This window comes from Sinohyriopsis cumingii, chromosome 18, assembly GCF_028554795.1.
Source record: "Sinohyriopsis cumingii isolate HCF-2022 chromosome 18, ASM2855479v2, whole genome shotgun sequence".
Classification (NCBI taxonomy): domain Eukaryota; kingdom Metazoa; phylum Mollusca; class Bivalvia; order Unionida; family Unionidae; genus Sinohyriopsis; species Sinohyriopsis cumingii.
This window is the reverse complement of record NC_142978.1, coordinates 77683609-77709338: the sequence shown is the minus strand read 5'-3', so window position 1 is coordinate 77709338 and position 25730 is coordinate 77683609. Positions and strand designations below refer to the sequence as shown.

General features: G+C 34.0%; 5 non-coding genes across 5 annotated transcripts; all 5 read right to left on the bottom strand.

The window, feature by feature from the left end:
- Positions 1-621: 621 nt before the first annotated feature.
- LOC149777086 (U5 spliceosomal RNA) lies at positions 622-737 on the bottom strand. The gene has a single exon (XR_016416360.1). It is a non-coding gene; the product is annotated as a U5 spliceosomal RNA (small nuclear RNA).
- Positions 738-6862: 6125 nt separating this feature from the next.
- On the bottom strand, positions 6863-6978 carry LOC149777085 (U5 spliceosomal RNA). The gene has a single exon (XR_016416359.1). It is a non-coding gene; the product is annotated as a U5 spliceosomal RNA (small nuclear RNA).
- A 6121-nt stretch (positions 6979-13099) lies between these two features.
- On the bottom strand, positions 13100-13215 carry LOC149777084 (U5 spliceosomal RNA). The gene has a single exon (XR_016416358.1). It is a non-coding gene; the product is annotated as a U5 spliceosomal RNA (small nuclear RNA).
- A 6120-nt stretch (positions 13216-19335) lies between these two features.
- Positions 19336-19451, bottom strand: LOC149777083 (U5 spliceosomal RNA). The gene has a single exon (XR_016416357.1). It is a non-coding gene; the product is annotated as a U5 spliceosomal RNA (small nuclear RNA).
- Positions 19452-25570: 6119 nt separating this feature from the next.
- On the bottom strand, positions 25571-25686 carry LOC149777082 (U5 spliceosomal RNA). Its single transcript, XR_016416355.1, has one exon. It is a non-coding gene; the product is annotated as a U5 spliceosomal RNA (small nuclear RNA).
- Positions 25687-25730: the final 44 nt, after the last annotated feature.

The window sequence follows — 25730 nt, the reverse complement described above, 5'->3', positions numbered from 1 at the left end:
TTCAAAGTCAATATACATAACATATTGAAATTTCATGTGTCGTTCATTAATAATAAAGATTTAATACCAGTTTAATCTTTACTCAAATACTGCACTGACAGGACATAGCACAATTAATTTTGTTATATGTTCTCTACATTTGGTTCTCGAGACTGACATTTCCACTGTGTGACAATCAGTACAAATCATATGTTAATCTAAAAATACCTTCACGGTGAAGTTCTTGCCAAAGGTTTTTTTGAGAGGCTGGACTGTCAACAGAGCAGTATGTAAACAGAACACATATTTCACTTCCGGATCATCACCATGGCCTTATTACTGACTATGCACTATCGCCGAAATACACATGGAAAACCACACCTGAGCTCATATTCTCAAGAATAAACAATGACCTTTAAATCCCTATCAAAATCGCATAAATATAACTCTTCTATCACCATGACAATGAGAGAGGAATAAATGTTCTAACAATAGACTAGAACTACCTTTGTGAGTACCGAACTGGAAGTACTGAGACCTGATTATATAATCATCGGTTACTATCTTCCATTTGGATCTGGTTAGAAGAAAAGAGAACAAAATGCTAAATTTGAACTAGAGGTTTACTTTAATTGAATTGGTACCTCACCAAAGTGAGGCTTCAAAGAATGGTCTATAGACTCATTAAATGTTCCTCTCCACGGTAATCTTTAGTAAAAGGCGAAAGATTAATACGATGTGAAGAGAAACCAGAGTAATCATTATACTTTCACGCTTTATTTTGAAGAGAAATAGTTTGAACTTTCCAAATGCTTTTGTAAAGACGATAGTGGAATGGTTATGTCTACAAAGATCCAAAAGGGTCATAGTTTTCAATATACAGTGTCATTTTGCTATTGGCTATTTTGAATTTCAGTGAAACCCATTTATTTTCTTTATACTGGTAGAAAGGATACTAATGAATATTTCTATATTTCTTGTCGTGGAAAAGGCAGGGGGAGTTAATTTGACAGTAAAAGGGATGTAATCCACATTCGTTAGATGTTCGAGTTATCGAGATGGATTATAACTACCTATTTATACATCAGGAAAAGATTACTAATTTGGAAAAAAATAACAGGTGTTTTATTCATATAGGAAATCAAAATTTACTTGAAGAAAAAAAATTCCATTTTAGATTAATGCAACGTGTGGATGTTTCAGATGTTTGGGATATCATCTGTCTTCTCCGAGGAGAGCAATGTAGACCTTAAACCTGGCATATGTACTAGCAAACTAGGGTATGTTATACCAAGCTTAGACCATTAACTGTCTTTATTGCGTTTGGTACAATTCCAATAGGTGGTCCACACATGGTTAAGTAAAGATTCAGACATGTTTAGGCTGCCGTTAATGAAATTGAGTCGCAATTATTACTTCCGGATCAGTACCCACAAAAGTAGTCCCAGTCTATATTTAGAGCATTGTTTCCTCTCTCGTTTCGGTAGTGGTACGCAGCTTAGATTTCGGCTTTTGAGGTATAGATTTCAGGAAAATTAAATTGAAAACTCTTTGTAAAATGAGCATCAATGAGTTTCTCTTCCTACTGCTAAAACTGTTTCTCTGTTAGATCCAACTCGCGAAAAAGGCGCATAACATATTCCCATGTTGTTGTTGTGGGAATAACGCCATTTTTCAGCACGTGATAGGCTATACATGGCGGCCAGTATAAATAGTGGCATAAGAAACTGGAGAAAACCTCGGGAAGAGCCACCGACTCACGAGAGGCTAATGGCAACCTTTCTCATATACACACATAGACCGACCCCGAGACCCGAACCACGTGGATCGAGATGAGATGGCAGTGATTGGTAAAGTCGAGCGCTTTAGAACACTCGGCCATCCGGGTTCCCGTTTAATTCCATGTAGTTTAAAATTAGCATTTAAAACCTTAATACTTACGTGTAAATTCTTCATTTCTTTTAAGATATGTCACCTGCTGTGATACATCGCCAGCATTGAAAATTATTTTCTGTCGGAAACGTGTCATGCCGTTTTCATAGATTTGTATGTTTTGAGTTTAAATGAATGCAGCCGGTGTTACTATCCATCAAAAATAATAGTAATACAAAGTTTATGTAAGTAACAACTCAGATTTCGTTAGAGATTTTCAATCACAAATACATAAAAGTAGCTAGAAATACGAGGCCTCCAAAGTTGCATATTAAAACTTGCTGGTACTCTGTGACATGTGAATGGTTTTAAGATTGTTCTTTTTGAATTATTTTTAGGCAGCCATAGTCAAAAAAATTTCCTTAATGTTATTTCGTCTGTTTTGCTTTAATTTGGTTTCGTTAGATGCCTCAAGGAGCAAATCTGAGCAGCTTTGATCATTAATGAAATTGTAAAGCCGATGTAATAAGCCTTTCCCAAAGAATTTATTAATTTCTTAGAATTAGTTCGAAGATGAAATATACCATGGCACATGCTCATAGGTAGAGAAAAAAAGAATGAACAGATCACAACAAACAAACAAAAAACCCCAACCATGTTGCCACTTGCACATGGACGTAAGCTTATGGTGCTTTAGGTTCGTTGATATTAGACACACACACACACACACACACTGTTTACTCATATTCAGCGTGATGTTGTGAGTTTGACGCTATTTTCCAACAATAACAAGAAAAAAACAACTTGCATCTTTCAAATGCAATTAATATTACAGTACCTTCGGTTCTTTGATTTTCAGTCAAAACACACACACACACACACACACACACACACACACTCGTGCATGTATATACACAGGGCGTTTTTACTGCAGACGAGTTTCAAATATACACTTAACAGATCTTAATTTCCAAAACTTTGATACATCTAGTCCACAATCGTTAGATCACGCCTCTTTTTATTAGCGGATTGATTATTCAGATTGGTTTTACTGGGTTTAATGCCATTTTGCAGCACATGATTGGTATATATATGAACGCTAAATTGATACACTTTGGATGACCATATGCAAATATAATACTTGTACATACATTTGCATACATATTCCACGCAAACTAGACCAGCAAGTAGATCATCGCTTCTTTTGTTTTTTTCTGACACTACCGGTAATGTCAGGGGAGAAAAAAGAAGAAAAGGCGGAGATCTACTTGTTGGTCTAAAAAGCAAACGTGCATCTACATACATGTATTTGAATAAGATCACATCAAATGCTAAATTCATAAACATAAGATAATGTTACTTACTTCCAAACACACATGCATACCATATACATGTGAGATAAAGAGGACAAAATAGAAGGTATGATGCGAGAAAGTGACGTGATAACTAACATACTTCTGGTCCAGTAATATTCAGGGAACATAATATTCCTGATAAACTCCATTTGTCAATAAATCGAACAAGGTCAGATCCATAAGGACATAGAACACAATTAATTTTACTCTATGTTCTCTACATTTGTTTCTCAATACTTCTTAAATCCCTAAAAAATGCATAAATATAACTCTTCTGTCACCACCAAAATGAGAGGAAAAAATATTCTAAAAATAGACTTGAACTACATCTATTGGTACTGAACTGGATGTACTAATTGTGACCTGATTCCTGACAGGCCCAATTTGTTATGGCCAATTTTAGTCAAACTTTTATATTTGCATGCCACACCTATTTCAATTTTATACATGAAGTCTTTTTGAATTTTATTACAAACAAGACACGTGACACCTTTCAGAAAGTGTGTAGTGCTGGTGTTCCACAGGGTGCAAGTTTTGGTCCAAGTGCTCTTGAGAAACCAAAACTTAATTTGCTATATCTTCCTTAATTATAAGAATTTTTCAATGCAATGAAAACCTGAATGTACAAGGCCTCTCTGAGAATATGTTTACAATTTGAAATTATTGATAAAGGAAATTTAAATAAACATTTAAATTTTAAAAACTACATTTTATTGAAAATATAAATTTTCCTACAAGTTTTAAAATTCAGTTTGACAAATTTTAGACAGCAAAGTTGACTAATACATGGTATTTAAAACAAATGGTAGCTTAAGTCTGTACAAGTGATATCATTTTTCCCAGGGTTAGTGAAGCAACACAGCTCATAGTGATTTTGGCAGCAAACCGCAATATGCCTGTCCAGATGCATATAGGTGTAGACACTAAAGAAACAGTGACAGGTGCTATGTTCCACATATTGTGTCAGGTACGTAGGCAGTTGTTTGTATAAGTAATAGCGCACTCAGATTTAAAGTTCGGATGGGACCACTACCATGTTGTATAGCAAAAATGCATTCCATTTCAATGTCAATAACTACAAAAGGTGACAATGGGATAGGAAAATACAGTTTCTAGGGAGGCTCTACCTTACTGAAAAATGGTGTTATTCTCTCTCATGAAGACCTAAGCCATGTCTTTGTGGTGCTATATATCAGTGTGGTGATATGAACTAATCATGGTCACTTATGACAGTACACTTCACATGTCCTTATGAAACCTTGCTATCACCACCGGACTACTGGAGAGCTTCCAAACTGATCCAACTCTAACATTTTGTTCCAGATACAATGTTAGACCTGAAAAGATATAACATGTCTCACTTGATTCTAGAAAACAGTAAGATGTAGGTAAATGAATTTAAAATGTGTTCGATATGGTGATTTCAAAATAACATTAAGGTTGCAAGCATGGGAAAAATATTAAACATGACAGACTGACACTCAAAAAGGTGAAGCGATGACCATGTATTAAAGTGATAAATTCATCCTAAAAATATATGGGGTTTCTAGAAGCATATTTAGCCATTTACAGGTTAAATAGCAAATCAGGTAGACTATGTATCATACAGTTTAAGGCAATGTTGGGGCGGTGAGGTTTGATCATTGGTGCAAACATTAGTACATACCAGTATACAGGAAGGTCAATCGACAATGTAATAAATTAAAATATATGACTATAAGCGATCTTATTCATGAGGGAAATAACAATTTTGGATATTGCAGATGAATACAGCAAAATGTGGCCACACAGATCAACTATAGATACCAATAAATCCTATATCGTCAACTAAATGTGAAATTCTGATCCCCAAAACGTGAAAACCAGGATGGACATTTACATATGTGGGACATATACAATGTACTTGTTAAGATCAAATGTGCAAACAAAATTCAAATGATCTGTTTCAACATTTATCATTAAGAGTGTTGGTTACCAATTATTAAACTCAATGATTCAATGGAATCAGATATCAGCTGATGCTACAATACTGCACACTGTCATAGTACTAAATTGAAATATGTTATCATACATAGGCCTACTCATGATGAAAATAACATTTTGGGATATTTTCAGCGCACACAGCCAGAAATGGGCCTTACAGATTCACTATATGTACAATGTCAGCCTATATGATGTACTGAATGTGAACGTTTGATCCCAAACATTCTAAAATATATGAATATTTGTTCATGTGGGATATGTAGCTATCGCAAAATCAGTTGTACAAAGTTAAATTCAAATAATCTGTTTGAATATTTCTTATGCAATCTTTAGAGTGTCAGTTAACAAATATTATTAGTAATTAATAATGCATAAAGCAAGATGGATCATCAGCATTCCCATAACATCATATAGGCCACAATGCTGCACTACACCAATCAATATCGTAACCAAACTGAACAATACAATGGAATGCATTTTGTGTTCAGCTTATATTATTTTGCTGTTTTCTTACATCCAAGGGTAATATACATGGGGAAAGTATATTTTATCCCTTTGAACTGTATTTCATTCTGGGACAGTTTAAAATGATTTAGTAGAGAACTTGACTAGGTTCTAGTATAAAGTTTTCATCTCTGTCCTCTCACTAAATACCCTATAACTATGTTTGTAAAAAATTACTGAAGGCCATACAAGCAGATATGTGTTACTCAGGAAGTGACCCCATGATAAACACATAAATTAACTGCTTGGACCCCTAATAAATACTTTGAATGACCAATACAAATTGGAATTTTGTCTTCGTGTATTTTAAATGATGGTCTCATTTTGACTTACAAAGATATTTTCTCTGACAAAATTTGACAAATATCCAACATTGGAACTTATATATGGTGTAGGAATATTTACATGCTGATATCATTTAATATCATTTCAACAAATATTATATATTTTGGAGTAAATGTTTTAATTTTTTATACTTCTTTTTAAATTTCATTTAAATTTTTCAAAATAAAACTTAACTTTTTATTTCTAATTTCATTCTACTGTTTTTCAAAGTCAATATACATAACATATTGAAATTTCATGTGTCGTTCATTAATAATAAAGATTTAATACCAGTTTAATCTTTACTCAAATACTGCACTGACAGGACATAGCACAATTAATTTTGTTATATGTTCTCTACATTTGGTTCTCGAGACTGACATTTCCACTGTGTGACAATCAGTACAAATCATATGTTAATCTAAAAATACCTTCACGGTGAAGTTCTTGCCAAAGGTTTTTTTGAGAGGCTGGACTGTCAACAGAGCAGTATGTAAACAGAACACATATTTCACTTCCGGATCATCACCATGGCCTTATTACTGACTATGCACTATCGCCGAAATACACATGGAAAACCACACCTGAGCTCATATTCTCAAGAATAAACAATGACCTTTAAATCCCTATCAAAATCGCATAAATATAACTCTTCTATCACCATGACAATGAGAGAGGAATAAATGTTCTAACAATAGACTAGAACTACCTTTGTGAGTACCGAACTGGAAGTACTGAGACCTGATTATATAATCATCGGTTACTATCTTCCATTTGGATCTGGTTAGAAGAAAAGAGAACAAAATGCTAAATTTGAACTAGAGGTTTACTTTAATTGAATTGGTACCTCACCAAAGTGAGGCTTCAAAGAATGGTCTATAGACTCATTAAATGTTCCTCTCCACGGTAATCTTTAGTAAAAGGCGAAAGATTAATACGATGTGAAGAGAAACCAGAGTAATCATTATACTTTCACGCTTTATTTTGAAGAGAAATAGTTTGAACTTTCCAAATGCTTTTGTAAAGACGATAGTGGAATGGTTATGTCTACAAAGATCCAAAAGGGTCATAGTTTTCAATATACAGTGTCATTTTGCTATTGGCTATTTTGAATTTCAGTGAAACCCATTTATTTTCTTTATACTGGTAGAAAGGATACTAATTAATATTTCTATATTTCTTGTCGTGGAAAAGGCAGGGGGAGTTAATTTGACAGTAAAAGGGATGTAATCCACATTCGTTAGATGTTCGAGTTATCGAGATGGATTATAACTACCTATTTATACATCAGGAAAAGATTACTAATTTGGAAAAAAATAACAGGTGTTTTATTCATATAGGAAATCAAAATTTACTTGAAGAAAAAAAATTCCATTTTAGATTAATGCAACGTGTGGATGTTTCAGATGTTTGGGATATCATCTGTCTTCTCCGAGGAGAGCAATGTAGACCTTAAACCTGGCATATGTACTAGCAAACTAGGGTATGTTATACCAAGCTTAGACCATTAACTGTCTTTATTGCGTTTGGTACAATTCCAATAGGTGGTCCACACATGGTTAAGTAAAGATTCAGACATGTTTAGGCTGCCGTTAATGAAATTGAGTCGCAATTATTACTTCCGGATCAGTACCCACAAAAGTAGTCCCAGTCTATATTTAGAGCATTGTTTCCTCTCTCGTTTCGGTAGTGGTACGCAGCTTAGATTTCGGCTTTTGAGGTATAGATTTCAGGAAAATTAAATTGAAAACTCTTTGTAAAATGAGCATCAATGAGTTTCTCTTCCTACTGCTAAAACTGCTTCTCTGTTAGATCCAACTCGCGAAAAAGGCGCATAACATATTCCCATGTTGTTGTTGTGGGAATAACGCCATTTTTCAGCACGTGATAGGCTATACATGGCGGCCAGTATAAATAGTGGCATAAGAAACTGGAGAAAACCTCGGGAAGAGCCACCGACTCACGAGAGGCTAATGGCAACCTTTCTCATATACACACATAGACCGACCCCGAGACCCGAACCACGTGGATCGAGATGAGATGGCAGTGATTGGTAAAGTCGAGCGCTTTAGAACACTCGGCCATCCGGGTTCCCGTTTAATTCCATGTAGTTTAAAATTAGCATTTAAAACCTTAATACTTACGTGTAAATTCTTCATTTCTTTTAAGATATGTCACCTGCTGTGATACATCGCCAGCATTGAAAATTATTTTCTGTCGGAAACGTGTCATGCCGTTTTCATAGATTTGTATGTTTTGAGTTTAAATGAATGCAGCCGGTGTTACTATCCATCAAAAATAATAGTAATACAAAGTTTATGTAAGTAACAACTCAGATTTCGTTAGAGATTTTCAATCACAAATACATAAAAGTAGCTAGAAATACGAGGCCTCCAAAGTTGCATATTAAAACTTGCTGGTACTCTGTGACATGTGAATGGTTTTAAGATTGTTCTTTTTGAATTATTTTTAGGCAGCCATAGTCAAAAAAATTTCCTTAATGTTATTTCGTCTGTTTTGCTTTAATTTGGTTTCGTTAGATGCCTCAAGGAGCAAATCTGAGCAGCTTTGATCATTAATGAAATTGTAAAGCCGATGTAATAAGCCTTTCCCAAAGAATTTATTAATTTCTTAGAATTAGTTCGAAGATGAAATATACCATGGCACATGCTCATAGGTAGAGAAAAAAATAATGAACAGATCACAACAAACAAACAAAAAACCCCAACCATGTTGCCACTTGCACATGGACGTAAGCTTATGGTGCTTTAGGTTCGTTGATATTAGACACACACACACACACACACACACACACTGTTTACTCATATTCAGCGTGATGTTGTGAGTTTGACGCCATTTTCCAACAATAACAAGAAAAAAACAACTTGCATCTTTCAAATGCAATTAATATTACAGTACCTTCGGTTCTTTGATTTTCAGTCAAAACACACACACACACACACACACACTCGTGCATGTATATACACAGGGCGTTTTTACTGCAGACGAGTTTCAAATATACACTTAACAGATCTTAATTTCCAAAACTTTGATACATCTAGTCCACAATCGTTAGATCACGCCTCTTTTTATTAGCGGATTGATTATTCAGATTGGTTTTACTGGGTTTAATGCCATTTTGCAGCACATGATTGGTATATATATGAACGCTAAATTGATACACTTTGGATGACCATATGCAAATATAATACTTGTACATACATTTGCATACATATTCCACGCAAACTAGACCAGCAAGTAGATCATCGCTTCTTTTGTTTTTTTCTGACACTACCGGTAATGTCAGGGGAGAAAAAAGAAGAAAAGGCGGAGATCTACTTGTTGGTCTAAAAAGCAAACGTGCATCTACATACATGTATTTGAATAAGATCACATCAAATGCTAAATTCATAAACATAAGATAATGTTACTTACTTCCAAACACACATGCATACCATATACATGTGAGATAAAGAGGACAAAATAGAAGGTATGATGCGAGAAAGTGACGTGATAACTAACATACTTCTGGTCCAGTAATATTCAGGGAACATAATATTCCTGATAAACTCCATTTGTCAATAAATCGAACAAGGTCAGATCCATAAGGACATAGAACACAATTAATTTTACTCTATGTTCTCTACATTTGTTTCTCAATACTTCTTAAATCCCTAAAAAATGCATAAATATAACTCTTCTGTCACCACCAAAATGAGAGGAAAAAATATTCTAAAAATAGACTTGAACTACATCTATTGGTACTGAACTGGATGTACTAATTGTGACCTGATTCCTGACAGGCCCAATTTGTTATGGCCAATTTTAGTCAAACTTTTATATTTGCATGCCACACCTATTTCAATTTTATACATGAAGTCTTTTTGAATTTTATTACAAACAAGACACGTGACACCTTTCAGAAAGTGTGTAGTGCTGGTGTTCCACAGGGTGCAAGTTTTGGTCCAAGTGCTCTTGAGAAACCAAAACTTAATTTGCTATATCTTCCTTAATTATAAGAATTTTTCAATGCAATGAAAACCTGAATGTACAAGGCCTCTCTGAGAATATGTTTACAATTTGAAATTATTGATAAAGGAAATTTAAATAAACATTTAAATTTTAAAAACTACATTTTATTGAAAATATAAATTTTCCTACAAGTTTTAAAATTCAGTTTGACAAATTTTAGACAGCAAAGTTGACTAATACATGGTATTTAAAACAAATGGTAGCTTAAGTCTGTACAAGTGATATCATTTTTCCCAGGGTTAGTGAAGCAACACAGCTCATAGTGATTTTGGCAGCAAACCGCAATATGCCTGTCCAGATGCATATAGGTGTAGACACTAAAGAAACAGTGACAGGTGCTATGTTCCACATATTGTGTCAGGTACGTAGGCAGTTGTTTGTATAAGTAATAGCGCACTCAGATTTAAAGTTCGGATGGGACCACTACCATGTTGTATAGCAAAAATGCATTCCATTTCAATGTCAATAACTACAAAAGGTGACAATGGGATAGGAAAATACAGTTTCTAGGGAGGCTCTACCTTACTGAAAAATGGTGTTATTCTCTCTCATGAAGACCTAAGCCATGTCTTTGTGGTGCTATATATCAGTGTGGTGATATGAACTAATCATGGTCACTTATGACAGTACACTTCACATGTCCTTATGAAACCTTGCTATCACCACCGGACTACTGGAGAGCTTCCAAACTGATCCAACTCTAACATTTTGTTCCAGATACAATGTTAGACCTGAAAAGATATAACATGTCTCACTTGATTCTAGAAAACAGTAAGATGTAGGTAAATGAATTTAAAATGTGTTCGATATGGTGATTTCAAAATAACATTAAGGTTGCAAGCATGGGAAAAATATTAAACATGACAGACTGACACTCAAAAAGGTGAAGCGATGACCATGTATTAAAGTGATAAATTCATCCTAAAAATATATGGGGTTTCTAGAAGCATATTTAGCCATTTACAGGTTAAATAGCAAATCAGGTAGACTATGTATCATACAGTTTAAGGCAATGTTGGGGCGGTGAGGTTTGATCATTGGTGCAAACATTAGTACATACCAGTATACAGGAAGGTCAATCGACAATGTAATAAATTAAAATATATGACTATAAGCGATCTTATTCATGAGGGAAATAACAATTTTGGATATTGCAGATGAATACAGCAAAATGTGGCCACACAGATCAACTATAGATACCAATAAATCCTATATCGTCAACTAAATGTGAAATTCTGATCCCCAAAACGTGAAAACCAGGATGGACATTTACATATGTGGGACATATACAATGTACTTGTTAAGATCAAATGTGCAAACAAAATTCAAATGATCTGTTTCAACATTTATCATTAAGAGTGTTGGTTACCAATTATTAAACTCAATGATTCAATGGAATCAGATATCAGCTGATGCTACAATACTGCACACTGTCATAGTACTAAATTGAAATATGTTATCATACATAGGCCTACTCATGATGAAAATAACATTTTGGGATATTTTCAGCGCACACAGCCAGAAATGGGCCTTACAGATTCACTATATGTACAATGTCAGCCTATATGATGTACTGAATGTGAACGTTTGATCCCAAACATTCTAAAATATATGAATATTTGTTCATGTGGGATATGTAGCTATCGCAAAATCAGTTGTACAAAGTTAAATTCAAATAATCTGTTTGAATATTTCTTATGCAATCTTTAGAGTGTCAGTTAACAAATATTATTAGTAATTAATAATGCATAAAGCAAGATGGATCATCAGCATTCCCATAACATCATATAGGCCACAATGCTGCACTACACCAATCAATATCGTAACCAAACTGAACAATACAATGGAATGCATTTTGTGTTCAGCTTATATTATTTTGCTGTTTTCTTACATCCAAGGGTAATATACATGGGGAAAGTATATTTTATCCCTTTGAACTGTATTTCATTCTGGGACAGTTTAAAATGATTTAGTAGAGAACTTGACTAGGTTCTAGTATAAAGTTTTCATCTCTGTCCTCTCACTAAATACCCTATAACTATGTTTGTAAAAAATTACTGAAGGCCATACAAGCAGATATGTGTTACTCAGGAAGTGACCCCATGATAAACACATAAATTAACTGCTTGGACCCCTAATAAATACTTTGAATGACCAATACAAATTGGAATTTTGTCTTCGTGTATTTTAAATGATGGTCTCATTTTGACTTACAAAGATATTTTCTCTGACAAAATTTGACAAATATCCAACATTGGAACTTATATATGGTGTAGGAATATTTACATGCTGATATCATTTAATATCATTTCAACAAATATTATATATTTTGGAGTAAATGTTTTAATTTTTTATACTTCTTTTTAAATTTCATTTAAATTTTTCAAAATAAAACTTAACTTTTTATTTCTAATTTCATTCTACTGTTTTTCAAAGTCAATATACATAACATATTGAAATTTCATGTGTCGTTCATTAATAATAAAGATTTAATACCAGTTTAATCTTTACTCAAATACTGCACTGACAGGACATAGCACAATTAATTTTGTTATATGTTCTCTACATTTGGTTCTCGAGACTGACATTTCCACTGTGTGACAATCAGTACAAATCATATGTTAATCTAAAAATACCTTCACGGTGAAGTTCTTGCCAAAGGTTTTTTTGAGAGGCTGGACTGTCAACAGAGCAGTATGTAAACAGAACACATATTTCACTTCCGGATCATCACCATGGCCTTATTACTGACTATGCACTATCGCCGAAATACACATGGAAAACCACACCTGAGCTCATATTCTCAAGAATAAACAATGACCTTTAAATCCCTATCAAAATCGCATAAATATAACTCTTCTATCACCATGACAATGAGAGAGGAATAAATGTTCTAACAATAGACTAGAACTACCTTTGTGAGTACCGAACTGGAAGTACTGAGACCTGATTATATAATCATCGGTTACTATCTTCCATTTGGATCTGGTTAGAAGAAAAGAGAACAAAATGCTAAATTTGAACTTGAGGTTTACTTTAATTGAATTGGTACCTCACCAAAGTGAGGCTTCAAAGAATGGTCTATAGACTCATTAAATGTTCCTCTCCACGGTAATCTTTAGTAAAAGGCGAAAGATTAATACGATGTGAAGAGAAACCAGAGTAATCATTATACTTTCACGCTTTATTTTGAAGAGAAATAGTTTGAACTTTCCAAATGCTTTTGTAAAGACGATAGTGGAATGGTTATGTCTACAAAGATCCAAAAGGGTCATAGTTTTCAATATACAGTGTCATTTTGCTATTGGCTATTTTGAATTTCAGTGAAACCCATTTATTTTCTTTATACTGGTAGAAAGGATACTAATTAATATTTCTATATTTCTTGTCGTGGAAAAGGCAGGGGGAGTTAATTTGACAGTAAAAGGGATGTAATCCACATTCGTTAGATGTTCGAGTTATCGAGATGGATTATAACTACCTATTTATACATCAGGAAAAGATTACTAATTTGGAAAAAAATAACAGGTGTTTTATTCATATAGGAAATCAAAATTTACTTGAAGAAAAAAAATTCCATTTTAGATTAATGCAACGTGTGGATGTTTCAGATGTTTGGGATATCATCTGTCTTCTCCGAGGAGAGCAATGTAGACCTTAAACCTGGCATATGTACTAGCAAACTAGGGTATGTTATACCAAGCTTAGACCATTAACTGTCTTTATTGCGTTTGGTACAATTCCAATAGGTGGTCCACACATGGTTAAGTAAAGATTCAGACATGTTTAGGCTGCCGTTAATGAAATTGAGTCGCAATTATTACTTCCGGATCAGTACCCACAAAAGTAGTCCCAGTCTATATTTAGAGCATTGTTTCCTCTCTCGTTTCGGTAGTGGTACGCAGCTTAGATTTCGGCTTTTGAGGTATAGATTTCAGGAAAATTAAATTGAAAACTCTTTGTAAAATGAGCATCAATGAGTTTCTCTTCCTACTGCTAAAACTGCTTCTCTGTTAGATCCAACTCGCGAAAAAGGCGCATAACATATTCCCATGTTGTTGTTGTGGGAATAACGCCATTTTTCAGCACGTGATAGGCTATACATGGCGGCCAGTATAAATAGTGGCATAAGAAACTGGAGAAAACCTCGGGAAGAGCCACCGACTCACGAGAGGCTAATGGCAACCTTTCTCATATACACACATAGACCGACCCCGAGACCCGAACCACGTGGATCGAGATGAGATGGCAGTGATTGGTAAAGTCGAGCGCTTTAGAACACTCGGCCATCCGGGTTCCCGTTTAATTCCATGTAGTTTAAAATTAGCATTTAAAACCTTAATACTTACGTGTAAATTCTTCATTTCTTTTAAGATATGTCACCTGCTGTGATACATCGCCAGCATTGAAAATTATTTTCTGTCGGAAACGTGTCATGCCGTTTTCATAGATTTGTATGTTTTGAGTTTAAATGAATGCAGCCGGTGTTACTATCCATCAAAAATAATAGTAATACAAAGTTTATGTAAGTAACAACTCAGATTTCGTTAGAGATTTTCAATCACAAATACATAAAAGTAGCTAGAAATACGAGGCCTCCAAAGTTGCATATTAAAACTTGCTGGTACTCTGTGACATGTGAATGGTTTTAAGATTGTTCTTTTTGAATTATTTTTAGGCAGCCATAGTCAAAAAAATTTCCTTAATGTTATTTCGTCTGTTTTGCTTTAATTTGGTTTCGTTAGATGCCTCAAGGAGCAAATCTGAGCAGCTTTGATCATTAATGAAATTGTAAAGCCGATGTAATAAGCCTTTCCCAAAGAATTTATTAATTTCTTAGAATTAGTTCGAAGATGAAATATACCATGGCACATGCTCATAGGTAGAGAAAAAAATAATGAACAGATCACAACAAACAAACAAAAAAACCCAACCATGTTGCCACTTGCACATGGACGTAAGCTTATGGTGCTTTAGGTTCGTTGATATTAGACACACACACACACACACACACTGTTTACTCATATTCAGCGTGATGTTGTGAGTTTGACGCCATTTTCCAACAATAACAAGAAAAAAACAACTTGCATCTTTCAAATGCAATTAATATTACAGTACCTTCGGTTCTTTGATTTTCAGTCAAAACACACACACACACACACACACACACACTCGTGCATGTATATACACAGGGCGTTTTTACTGCAGACGAGTTTCAAATATACACTTAACAGATCTTAATTTCCAAAACTTTGATACATCTAGTCCACAATCGTTAGATCACGCCTCTTTTTATTAGCGGATTGATTATTCAGATTGGTTTTACTGGGTTTAATGCCATTTTGCAGCACATGATTGGTATATATATGAACGCTAAATTGATACACTTTGGATGACCATATGCAAATATAATACTTGTACATACATTTGCATACATATTCCACGCAAACTAGACCAGCAAGTAGATCATCGCTTCTTTTGTTTTTTTTCTGACACTACCGGTAATGTCAGGGGAGAAAAAAGAAGAAAAGGCGGAGATCTACTTGTTGGTCTAAAAAGCAAACGTGCATCTACATACATGTATTTGAATAAGATCACATCAAATGCTAAATTCATAAACATAAGATAATGTTACTTACTTCCAAACACACATGCATACCATATACATGTGAGATAAAGAGGACAAAATAGAAGGTATGATGCGAGAAAGTGACGTGATAACTAACATACTTCTGGTCCAGTAATATTCAGGGAACATAATATTCCTGATAAACTCCATTTGTCAATAAATCGAACAAGGTCAGATCCATAAGGACATAGAACACAATTAATTTTACTCTATGTTCTCTACATTTGTTTCTCAATACTTCTTAAATCCCTAAAAAATGCATAAATATAACTCTTCTGTCACCACCAAAATGAGAGGAAGAAATATTCTAAAAATAGACTTGAACTACATCTATTGGTACTGAACTGGATGTACTAATTGTGACCTGATTCCTGACAGGCCCAATTTGTTATGGCCAATTTTAGTCAAACTTTTATATTTGCATGCCACACCTATTTCAATTTTATACATGAAGTCTTTTTGAATTTTATTACAAACAAGACACGTGACACCTTTCAGAAAGTGTGTAGTGCTGGTGTTCCACAGGGTGCAAGTTTTGGTCCAAGTGCTCTTGAGAAACCAAAACTTAATTTGCTATATCTTCCTTAATTATAAGAATTTTTCAATGCAATGAAAACCTGAATGTACAAGGCCTCTCTGAGAATATGTTTACAATTTGAAATTATTGATAAAGGAAATTTAAATAAACATTTAAATTTTAAAAACTACATTTTATTGAAAATATAAATTTTCCTACAAGTTTTAAAATTCAGTTTGACAAATTTTAGACAGCAAAGTTGACTAATACATGGTATTTAAAACAAATGGTAGCTTAAGTCTGTACAAGTGATATCATTTTTCCCAGGGTTAGTGAAGCAACACAGCTCATAGTGATTTTGGCAGCAAACCGCAATATGCCTGTCCAGATGCATATAGGTGTAGACACTAAAGAAACAGTGACAGGTGCTATGTTCCACATATTGTGTCAGGTACGTAGGCAGTTGTTTGTATAAGTAATAGCGCACTCAGATTTAAAGTTCGGATGGGACCACTACCATGTTGTATAGCAAAAATGCATTCCATTTCAATGTCAATAACTACAAAAGGTGACAATGGGATAGGAAAATACAGTTTCTAGGGAGGCTCTACCTTACTGAAAAATGGTGTTATTCTCTCTCATGAAGACCTAAGCCATGTCTTTGTGGTGCTATATATCAGTGTGGTGATATGAACTAATCATGGTCACTTATGACAGTACACTTCACATGTCCTTATGAAACCTTGCTATCACCACCGGACTACTGGAGAGCTTCCAAACTGATCCAACTCTAACATTTTGTTCCAGATACAATGTTAGACCTGAAAAGATATAACATGTCTCACTTGATTCTAGAAAACAGTAAGATGTAGGTAAATGAATTTAAAATGTGTTCGATATGGTGATTTCAAAATAACATTAAGGTTGCAAGCATGGGAAAAATATTAAACATGACAGACTGACACTCAAAAAGGTGAAGCGATGACCATGTATTAAAGTGATAAATTCATCCTAAAAATATATGGGGTTTCTAGAAGCATATTTAGCCATTTACAGGTTAAATAGCAAATCAGGTAGACTATGTATCATACAGTTTAAGGCAATGTTGGGGCGGTGAGGTTTGATCATTGGTGCAAACATTAGTACATACCAGTATACAGGAAGGTCAATCGACAATGTAATAAATTAAAATATATGACTATAAGCGATCTTATTCATGAGGGAAATAACAATTTTGGATATTGCAGATGAATACAGCAAAATGTGGCCACACAGATCAACTATAGATACCAATAAATCCTATATCGTCAACTAAATGTGAAATTCTGATCCCCAAAACGTGAAAACCAGGATGGACATTTACATATGTGGGACATATACAATGTACTTGTTAAGATCAAATGTGCAAACAAAATTCAAATGATCTGTTTCAACATTTATCATTAAGAGTGTTGGTTACCAATTATTAAACTCAATGATTCAATGGAATCAGATATCAGCTGATGCTACAATACTGCACACTGTCATAGTACTAAATTGAAATATGTTATCATACATAGGCCTACTCATGATGAAAATAACATTTTGGGATATTTTCAGCGCACACAGCCAGAAATGGGCCTTACAGATTCACTATATGTACAATGTCAGCCTATATGATGTACTGAATGTGAACGTTTGATCCCAAACATTCTAAAATATATGAATATTTGTTCATGTGGGATATGTAGCTATCGCAAAATCAGTTGTACAAAGTTAAATTCAAATAATCTGTTTGAATATTTCTTATGCAATCTTTAGAGTGTCAGTTAACAAATATTATTAGTAATTAATAATGCATAAAGCAAGATGGATCATCAGCATTCCCATAACATCATATAGGCCACAATGCTGCACTACACCAATCAATATCGTAACCAAACTGAACAATACAATGGAATGCATTTTGTGTTCAGCTTATATTATTTTGCTGTTTTCTTACATCCAAGGGTAATATACATGGGGAAAGTATATTTTATCCCTTTGAACTGTATTTCATTCTGGGACAGTTTAAAATGATTTAGTAGAGAACTTGACTAGGTTCTAGTATAAAGTTTTCATCTCTGTCCTCTCACTAAATACCCTATAACTATGTTTGTAAAAAATTACTGAAGGCCATACAAGCAGATATGTGTTACTCAGGAAGTGACCCCATGATAAACACATAAATTAACTGCTTGGACCCCTAATAAATGCTTTGAATGACCAATACAAATTGGAATTTTGTCTTCGTGTATTTTAAATGATGGTCTCATTTTGACTTACAAAGATATTTTCTCTGACAAAATTTGACAAATATCCAACATTGGAACTTATATATGGTGTAGGAATATTTACATGCTGATATCATTTAATATCATTTCAACAAATATTATATATTTTGGAGTAAATGTTTTAATTTTTTATACTTCTTTTTAAATTTCATTTAAATTTTTCAAAATAAAACTTAACTTTTTATTTCTAATTTCATTCTACTGTTTTTCAAAGTCAATATACATAACATATTGAAATTTCATGTGTCGTTCATTAATAATAAAGATTTAATACCAGTTTAATCTTTGCTCAAATACTGCACTGACAGGACATAGCACAATTAATTTTGTTATATGTTCTCTACATTTGGTTCTCGAGACTGACATTTCCACTGTGTGACAATCAGTACAAATCATATGTTAATCTAAAAATACCTTCACGGTGAAGTTCTTGCCAAAGGTTTTTTTGAGAGGCTGGACTGTCAACAGAGCAGTATGTAAACAGAACACATATTTCACTTCCGGATCATCACCATGGCCTTATTACTGACTATGCACTATCGCCGAAATACACATGGAAAACCACACCTGAGCTCATATTCTCAAGAATAAACAATGACCTTTAAATCCCTATCAAAATCGCATAAATATAACTCTTCTATCACCATGACAATGAGAGAGGAATAAATGTTCTAACAATAGACTAGAACTACCTTTGTGAGTACCGAACTGGAAGTACTGAGACCTGATTATATAATCATCGGTTACTATCTTCCATTTGGATCTGGTTAGAAGAAAAGAGAACAAAATGCTAAATTTGAACTAGAGGTTTACTTTAATTGAATTGGTACCTCACCAAAGTGAGGCTTCAAAGAATGGTCTATAGACTCATTAAATGTTCCTCTCCACGGTAATCTTTAGTAAAAGGCGAAAGATTAATACGATGTGAAGAGAAACCAGAGTAATCATTATACTTTCACGCTTTATTTTGAAGAGAAATAGTTTGAACTTTCCAAATGCTTTTGTAAAGACGATAGTGGAATGGTTATGTCTACAAAGATCCAAAAGGGTCATAGTTTTCAATATACAGTGTCATTTTGCTATTGGCTATTTTGAATTTCAGTGAAACCCATTTATTTTCTTTATACTGGTAGAAAGGATACTAATGAATATTTCTATATTTCTTGTCGTGGAAAAGGCAGGGGGAGTTAATTTGACAGTAAAAGGGATGTAATCCACATTCGTTAGATGTTCGAGTTATCGAGATGGATTATAACTACCTATTTATACATCAGGAAAAGATTACTAATTTGGAAAAAAATAACAGGTGTTTTATTCATATAGGAAATCAAAATTTACTTGAAGAAAAAAAATTCCATTTTAGATTAATGCAACGTGTGGATGTTTCAGATGTTTGGGATATCATCTGTCTTCTCCGAGGAGAGCAATGTAGACCTTAAACCTGGCATATGTACTAGCAAACTAGGGTATGTTATACCAAGCTTAGACCATTAACTGTCTTTATTGCGTTTGGTACAATTCCAATAGGTGGTCCACACATGGTTAAGTAAAGATTCAGACATGTTTAGGCTGCCGTTAATGAAATTGAGTCGCAATTATTACTTCCGGATCAGTACCCACAAAAGTAGTCCCAGTCTATATTTAGAGCATTGTTTCCTCTCTCGTTTCGGTAGTGGTACGCAGCTTAGATTTCGGCTTTTGAGGTATAGATTTCAGGAAAATTAAATTGAAAACTCTTTGTAAAATGAGCATCAATGAGTTTCTCTTCCTACTGCTAAAACTGCTTCTCTGTTAGATCCAACTCGCGAAAAAGGCGCATAACATATTCCCATGTTGTTGTTGTGGGAATAACGCCATTTTTCAGCACGTGATAGGCTATACATGGCGGCCAGTATAAATAGTGGCATAAGAAACTGGAGAAAACCTCGGGAAGAGCCACCGACTCACGAGAGGCTAATGGCAACCTTTCTCATATACACACATAGACCGACCCCGAGACCCGAACCACGTGGATCGAGATGAGATGGCAGTGATTGGTAAAGTCGAGCGCTTTAGAACACTCGGCCATCCGGGTTCCCGTTTAATTCCATGTAGTTTAAAATTAGCATTTAAAACCTTAATACTTACGTGTAAATTCTTCATTTCTTTTAAGATATGTCACCTGCTGTGATACATCGCCAGCATTGAAAATTATTTTCTGTCGGAAACGTGTCATGCCGTTTTCATAGATTTGTATGTTTTGAGTTTAAATGAATGCAGCCGGTGTTACTATCCATCAAAAATAATAGTAATACAAAGTTTATGTAAGTAACAACTCAGATTTCGTTAGAGATTTTCAATCACAAATACATAAAAGTAGCTAGAAATACGAGGCCTCCAAAGTTGCATATTAAAACTTGCTGGTACTCTGTGACATGTGAATGGTTTTAAGATTGTTCTTTTTGAATTATTTTTAGGCAGCCATAGTCAAAAAAATTTCCTTAATGTTATTTCGTCTGTTTTGCTTTAATTTGGTTTCGTTAGATGCCTCAAGGAGCAAATCTGAGCAGCTTTGATCATTAATGAAATTGTAAAGCCGATGTAATAAGCCTTTCCCAAAGAATTTATTAATTTCTTAGAATTAGTTCGAAGATGAAATATACCATGGCACATGCTCATAGGTAGAGAAAAAAAGAATGAACAGATCACAACAAACAAACAAAAAAACCCAACCATGTTGCCACTTGCACATGGACGTAAGCTTATGGTGCTTTAGGTTCGTTGATATTAGACACACACACACACACACACTGTTTACTCATATTCAGCGTGATGTTGTGAGTTTGACGCCATTTTCCAACAATAACAAGAAAAAAACAACTTGCATCTTTCAAATGCAATTAATATTACAGTACCTTCGGTTCTTTGATTTTCAGTCAAAACACACACACACACACACACACACACACACTCGTGCATGTATATACACAGGGCGTTTTTACTGCAGACGAGTTTCAAATATACACTTAACAGATCTTAATTTCCAAAACTTTGATACATCTAGTCCACAATCGTTAGATCACGCCTCTTTTTATTAGCGGATTGATTATTCAGATTGGTTTTACTGGGTTTAATGCCATTTTGCAGCACATGATTGGTATATATATGAACGCTAAATTGATACACTTTGGATGACCATATGCAAATATAATACTTGTACATACATTTGCATACATATTCCACGCAAACTAGACCAGCAAGTAGATCATCGCTTCTTTTGTTTGTTTCTGACACTACCGGTAATGTCAGGGGAGAAAAAAGAAGAAAAGGCGGAGATCTACTTGTTGGTCTAAAAAGCAAACGTGCATCTACATACATGTATTTGAATAAGATCACATCAAATGCTAAATTCATAAACATAAGATAATGTTACTTACTTCCAAACACACATGCATACCATATACATGTGAGATAAAGAGGACAAAATAGAAGGTATGATGCGAGAAAGTGACGTGATAACTAACATACTTCTGGTCCAGTAATATTCAGGGAACATAATATTCCTGATAAACTCCATTTGTCAATAAATCGAACAAGGTCAGATCCATAAGGACATAGAACACAATTAATTTTACTCTATGTTCTCTACATTTGTTTCTCAATACTTCTTAAATCCCTAAAAAATGCATAAATATAACTCTTCTGTCACCACCAAAATGAGAGGAAGAAATATTCTAAAAATAGACTTGAACTACATCTATTGGTACTGAACTGGATGTACTAATTGTGACCTGATTCCTGACAGGCCCAATTTGTTATGGCCAATTTTAGTCAAACTTTTATATTTGCATGCCACACCTATTTCAATTTTATACATGAAGTCTTTTTGAATTTTATTACAAACAAGACACGTGACACCTTTCAGAAAGTGTGTAGTGCTGGTGTTCCACAGGGTGCAAGTTTTGGTCCAAGTGCTCTTGAGAAACCAAAACTTAATTTGCTATATCTTCCTTAATTATAAGAATTTTTCAATGCAATGAAAACCTGAATGTACAAGGCCTCTCTGAGAATATGTTTACAATTTGAAATTATTGATAAAGGAAATTTAAATAAACATTTAAATTTTAAAAACTACATTTTATTGAAAATATAAATTTTCCTACAAGTTTTAAAATTCAGTTTGACAAATTTTAGACAGCAAAGTTGACTAATACATGGTATTTAAAACAAATGGTAGCTTAAGTCTGTACAAGTGATATCATTTTTCCCAGGGTTAGTGAAGCAACACAGCTCATAGTGATTTTGGCAGCAAACCGCAATATGCCTGTCCAGATGCATATAGGTGTAGACACTAAAGAAACAGTGACAGGTGCTATGTTCCACATATTGTGTCAGGTACGTAGGCAGTTGTTTGTATAAGTAATAGCGCACTCAGATTTAAAGTTCGGATGGGACCACTACCATGTTGTATAGCAAAAATGCATTCCATTTCAATGTCAATAACTACAAAAGGTGACAATGGGATAGGAAAATACAGTTTCTAGGGAGGCTCTACCTTACTGAAAAATGGTGTTATTCTCTCTCATGAAGACCTAAGCCATGTCTTTGTGGTGCTATATATCAGTGTGGTGATATGAACTAATCATGGTCACTTATGACAGTACACTTCACATGTCCTTATGAAACCTTGCTATCACCACCGGACTACTGGAGAGCTTCCAAACTGATCCAACTCTAACATTTTGTTCCAGATACAATGTTAGACCTGAAAAGATATAACATGTCTCACTTGATTCTAGAAAACAGTAAGATGTAGGTAAATGAATTTAAAATGTGTTCGATATGGTGATTTCAAAATAACATTAAGGTTGCAAGCATGGGAAAAATATTAAACATGACAGACTGACACTCAAAAAGGTGAAGCGATGACCATGTATTAAAGTGATAAATTCATCCTAAAAATATATGGGGTTTCTAGAAGCATATTTAGCCATTTACAGGTTAAATAGCAAATCAGGTAGACTATGTATCATACAGTTTAAGGCAATGTTGGGGCGGTGAGGTTTGATCATTGGTGCAAACATTAGTACATACCAGTATACAGGAAGGTCAATCGACAATGTAATAAATTAAAATATATGACTATAAGCGATCTTATTCATGAGGGAAATAACAATTTTGGATATTGCAGATGAATACAGCAAAATGTGGCCACACAGATCAACTATAGATACCAATAAATCCTATATCGTCAACTAAATGTGAAATTCTGATCCCCAAAACGTGAAAACCAGGATGGACATTTACATATGTGGGACATATACAATGTACTTGTTAAGATCAAATGTGCAAACAAAATTCAAATGATCTGTTTCAACATTTATCATTAAGAGTGTTGGTTACCAATTATTAAACTCAATGATTCAATGGAATCAGATATCAGCTGATGCTACAATACTGCACACTGTCATAGTACTAAATTGAAATATGTTATCATACATAGGCCTACTCATGATGAAAATAACATTTTGGGATATTTTCAGCGCACACAGCCAGAAATGGGCCTTACAGATTCACTATATGTACAATGTCAGCCTATATGATGTACTGAATGTGAACGTTTGATCCCAAACATTCTAAAATATATGAATATTTGTTCATGTGGGATATGTAGCTATCGCAAAATCAGTTGTACAAAGTTAAATTCAAATAATCTGTTTGAATATTTCTTATGCAATCTTTAGAGTGTCAGTTAACAAATATTATTAGTAATTAATAATGCATAAAGCAAGATGGATCATCAGCATTCCCATAACATCATATAGGCCACAATGCTGCACTACACCAATCAATATCGTAACCAAACTGAACAATACAATGGAATGCATTTTGTGTTCAGCTTATATTATTTTGCTGTTTTCTTACATCCAAGGGTAATATACATGGGGAAAGTATATTTTATCCCTTTGAACTGTATTTCATTCTGGGACAGTTTAAAATGATTTAGTAGAGAACTTGACTAGGTTCTAGTATAAAGTTTTCATCTCTGTCCTCTCACTAAATACCCTATAACTATGTTTGTAAAAAATTACTGAAGGCCATACAAGCAGATATGTGTTACTCAGGAAGTGACCCCATGATAAACACATAAATTAACTGCTTGGACCCCTAATAATTACTTTGAATGACCAATACAAATTGGAATTTTGTCTTCGTGTATTTTAAATGATGGTCTCATTTTGACTTACAAAGATATTTTCTCTGACAAAATTTGACAAATATCCAACATTGGAACTTATATATGGTGTAGGAATATTTACATGCTGATATCATTTAATATCATTTCAACAAATATTATATATTTTGGAGTAAATGTTTTAATTTTTTATACTTCTTTTTAAATTTCATTTAAATTTTTCAAAATAAAACTTAACTTTTTATTTCTAATTTCATTCTACTGTTTTTCAAAGTCAATATACATAACATATTGAAATTTCATGTGTCGTTCATTAATAATAAAGATTTAATACCAGTTTAATCTTTACTCAAATACTGCACTGACAGGACATAGCACAATTAATTTTGTTATATGTTCTCTACATTTGGTTCTCGAGACTGACATTTCCACTGTGTGACAATCAGTACAAATCATATGTTAATCTAAAAATACCTTCACGGTGAAGTTCTTGCCAAAGGTTTTTTTGAGAGGCTGGACTGTCAACAGAGCAGTATGTAAACAGAACACATATTTCACTTCCGGATCATCACCATGGCCTTATTACTGACTATGCACTATCGCCGAAATACACATGGAAAACCACACCTGAGCTCATATTCTCAAGAATAAACAATGACCTTTAAATCCCTATCAAAATCGCATAAATATAACTCTTCTATCACCATGACAATGAGAGAGGAATAAATGTTCTAACAATAGACTAGAACTACCTTTGTGAGTACCGAACTGGAAGTACTGAGACCTGATTATATAATCATCGGTTACTATCTTCCATTTGGATCTGGTTAGAAGAAAAGAGAACAAAATGCTAAATTTGAACTAGAGGTTTACTTTAATTGAATTGATACCTCACCAAAGTGAGGCTTCAAAGAATGGTCTATAGACTCATTAAATGTTCCTCTCCACGGTAATCTTTAGTAAAAGGCGAAAGATTAATACGATGTGAAGAGAAACCAGAGTAATCATTATACTTTCACGCTTTATTTTGAAGAGAAATAGTTTGAAC